The sequence below is a fragment of the Microtus ochrogaster genome, chromosome 4 (assembly GCF_000317375.1).
Source record: "Microtus ochrogaster isolate Prairie Vole_2 chromosome 4, MicOch1.0, whole genome shotgun sequence".
NCBI classification, from domain to species: domain Eukaryota; kingdom Metazoa; phylum Chordata; class Mammalia; order Rodentia; family Cricetidae; genus Microtus; species Microtus ochrogaster.
In genome coordinates this window covers 56,956,934-56,961,380 of record NC_022011.1, presented here as the reverse complement: position 1 = coordinate 56,961,380, position 4,447 = coordinate 56,956,934, and positions in this window count along the sequence as shown.

Here is a 4,447-nt window from a genome sequence, read left to right as displayed (position 1 = left end):
GTGGCTGCTTTTTTAAAGGGAGAGAGACCACGCCCCAATGGGCTGGTATCTCAGCGGCTATAGGCTGGAGGAGCGGAAGGACCTCCCGCAACAAGAAAACAAATAACCCAATGAAAAATGTGCTATAGATTTAAAGTGCCTGAGAAACACTTAAAGAAATGTTGAAAATCCTTAGCCATCAGGAAAATGCAAATCAAACTAATTTGAGCTTTCTTCTTATACCTGTTAGAATAGCTATGATCTGCTGGTAAATATGTAGAATAAGAGGAAATTTCATTAATTGCTAGTGGGAGCAAAAACTTCTACAGCAACTATGGAAATCAGTGAGTTCATTCTTCAGAAAGATGGCAATAAGTCTACTTGAAGACCCAGCTGTACCATTCTTGGGCATATGCCCAAAGGACATTTCATCCTAAAACAGAGACACTTGTTCAGCCATGTTCATTGTAACATGAATTAGTTCTCTTCATAGTAACCAGAATTTGGAGTCAATCTAGATGCCCCCCACAACAAAAAAAAAATGGATAAAGAAATTATGGTACTTTTACACAATTGAATATTATTCAGTTAGAAATATAAAAAATTCAGAGAAAAATGGATAGAACTTTTAAAAAGTCATCATAAGTGACATAAACCAGACCCAAAAATGCAATATGGTATGTATGTATTCACTTGTATGTGGATAATAGCTGTACAGTCAATGATTACCAAGATACAATCCATAGACTCATAGATGGTAGGTGTAGAGAAGGAACTACAGGGAACAGATAAACTTCATTAGGAAAGGAAAATATAATAGATATTTTATGAATGGATGGGGTGGGTTCTGGAATGAGAATACAAAGTAGGGGTAGCAGGAGAGACTACAGGAAGACTCAGCTAAAATTAAGGGGCATTTGAAGGGTATAAAAACCTAATACAGTAGAAACCTCAATTCTACCAGCGTTAATTCTATGGCTTAACATCTTTAAGTAATTTTTAGAAAACCATTGCAATGGTAAATGTTGGACTCTAGATGTGAATCCAGAAATTGGGGCTGAGCAATGAGAGAGATTTAGTAACTAGATCAATTCATCTGGGGGTCTAGAATTCTTTTAGATTATTCTCTAATAGAAAAAGGTTCATTTTCACAGGCTAAGAAATGTATCTGCTTCCTCCATGAAGAATGAATAAAGAAAAGGTGGGATCCAAAAGGCTTATGACTGTGATAGGTTTTGAAGTGATTTCATTGCATTCGGGATATATTTGTATTTTTCTGGCTAGTTTTGAAAGGTTCCCATAATATATTTGCATTGCCTTCACAGAAAGTGAAATCCCATGGTGCATGCTGAAAAGCACTACCCCAAGATACGACTTTGATATCAGGGGCTTATGCAATCACTTCTTCTATTACCCAGCAAGGTGTGCTTTGACACCCTGTTACCTTTGCTGAAAAGACAGCAGCTTGCACAAAAGGTTCAAAGTCATACTGAGTAGCCCCTACTTGACTAACAAATTTTGTGGCACAGTGGCTAAAAGGAGCGCTTGCAAGCTGCTGCCTTGCTTTATACATACCTCTACTTACATCACATGGAGGGACACCTTTTAATAGTCCCTTCAGACCCATTTTCTCATTAGATTTAAAGCTCTGGTGATAGGGCCAGGACTTTCCATGGTGTGAGTAATCCTAATGCCAAGTGCTGCCTCTTTAAAATAAGCAAATGAGAGCTGAAAGCAGAGATGCAAGAACGGAAATTGAGGAGTCTATTCACTGCCTGCTACTATATCAAAAAGTAAACTAATCTAAAGCTAAAAGGCTTCCAGCCTGAGATTATGCGTGCAACTGTGTACTTCCCCCTCCACCAAGGACAGAAACAGCAGTATTTTATTTTAAATTCAAATACATTAAATGGTAAACAAATTTAGTATTCTATTTTTTAAAAGATCTAATAACAACCTACCACGTAAGTGGGCCATTTTGAATAAACAAATTCTCTGTCCTGTTATGTATTCTAATGTATTTTTAGCTAGCTAGATACAAATTGCATACAACATAGAGGGCTGTGGTTAAAATATATGAGTGTTGTTCATTTTGTGCCAGCATTCTCAACTCCAGATGCTATTACAAACAGAGAAAACTTTAATAAAAAGATTAGATACATTCAGGATGAATATGGCAACTATTCACTGCTGGGCGAAGAAGGATTAGCCTCTTCAGGGGTGAGCCCATTATTGACTGTCCGCTGCAAAGTGAAAGCAAAGACACGGAGCAAACAAAAATGAACTCAGAAGGTTAAATTCATATATATTTGTACAGGCACACATATTCACACAGGTGTGTGTACACTTGTGTATAATGACAGTCATACAAAAGAGACTATTTGAGGGTGGAATCGAAGTAACTGCAAAGAGGAAAAAGGGAATGTAATTCTAATTCAATTAAAATATTTTTATGTAAAGGAAAGGCTTAGAAACCCCCCCAAAAAATATTCAGGGATGACATCCAGATAGCAGAAACTTGTAACTATGTTTCCCTTCTGTATGTAGTCAATTCTTAGCTATTTATTGGGAATTTAAGGAATCTCATATATATTCAATTTTCATTTTCTAAACTTACAGACTTCTTGTTAAGAAATACAATTGTAAGGAAAAGAAAGAAGGTAACACAAAATTTTAATTCATATGTTTGAAAAGATAGCTGGTCCCATTAAAACATGTATACCGCAGAAACGTGTGCCGCTCAACCTTGGTGGACATTTCACAAATGCAGAGTAACAACCGAGCAGCTCACTTTGGTATTTTATAGGCATATGTATGTACGGGACATAATACGGACGGAAGGATTATCTTCATAATGCATTTTTCCACTTTGTTTTATTTTTGTCAAAACTCAAGTCAAGTATTAAAAGCTTGCTTTGTAACCTAAGCATAAAAATATGACAGTGTCCGATAGGGGGCAGTCAAGTACTATGAACAGCAGCGCCTGCATTTTCCCCGGTGTCAGATTCTATTTAGGCGGATAAAGGAAGACCCTGGGCACATTTTCGTATTACCTTTTGTAGTGAGAGCAAAACTGAGCAAAAAAAACAAATGAAAATATTCTTTGTCACAGTTCTGTTCCCAGCTGAAAGTCAATAGAATGTTAAAGAGTGCGATTAAGTTCTTCATTCTCCAAACTCTGAAGTAGCTTCTTCTCCAGCTTGCAGTTCAGTGCTTCGGATTGTTGACCTTCTCTTCCGGAAACAGTTGAATAAAAACTGTTAAGAGGCTCAGCACCCTTCCCACCCCAGGCTTCAAAACATAATAAAAGAGGCGATTTGAAAATGTTACTATTGAATAATATCTTAACAATCTGCCAGTTTATCACTCCTACAGAGAAGTTGGAACAGGTGCCTGGCTCTTTTGTGTTTGAAGACAGAAGTTGGGAGATGTGGAGGTGAGATTACACCCCACGGCAGGGGTGTGCCAGGTGCTTCTGCAGAGGAGCGACTGGTCGGTACGTTCAGAGTCTCATCAAAATCCAAATGAGAATGTGAGAAACCACCCAAAGGAATAAAATCATTTTTTTAAGAGGTGCGGAAAAAGCTTATTTAGGCTTTGAAAATGTGGTTTCAAAGAGGTTGCTTTTTTATTCTAATATGGCCGTTATCCTGCCAGCTTAAAATCAGACCTCTCCATGCCCCCGGGCTGGCTTTATAAATCCTCTTAAGCACGTTACATGCTAATCTCCCACTGAATATCCCACGGAGAGTTTTCCATTGAAGCATTTCACAGTACCCATCACGCAGAACCTGTGTGCTTGATTTCAGCTGCTACCACATACGGGAACTTAATTTGGTTTTGATCTGAAAATAGGCACCTGAGCTCTCAACCCAGCGCCTCATCTGCTTGTTCACCCGTTTCAGTTATGAATGTCGACGTCACTTTCTGAACCACTTAGCATTGGCTAATTTGAGGCATCTAAGCATAGCTATCATTGCCCTCAAAAGCCTGTTTGAATTGAGTTGAGGCAATGGTTGTCAATACCTGCATGCAGATTGCACTCACAACCGGGACATAGATCAACAATCACTAATAGCAATTTAAGAAATATCTGAGCATTTTGATGTATTTTACTTTCAGGAAGAGAAGATAAATAGTTTTAACTAAGTTTTCTTGGCACCAACGTAGTTTATATGGCTAAAGGAAGGATTCTAGAATATTCTTCCTAGAAACAGTTCTCTATATTAAATTTCTTAGGAAACTTATTCTAGACTTGATTTGGAATTCATTACTATTATAAGCTGTGTGTGCATGGGGGAGGGGAGGGAGGTCAGCCTCTTAGCTGTAAAGACATTCAATTATTTGCTGTTTTTTTTTTTTGTTTTTTTTTTGTTTTGTTTTGTTTTGTTTTGTTTTTCGAGACAGGGTTTCTCTGTAGCTTTGGAGCCTGTCCTGGAACTCCCTTGGTAGACCAGGCTGGCCTCGA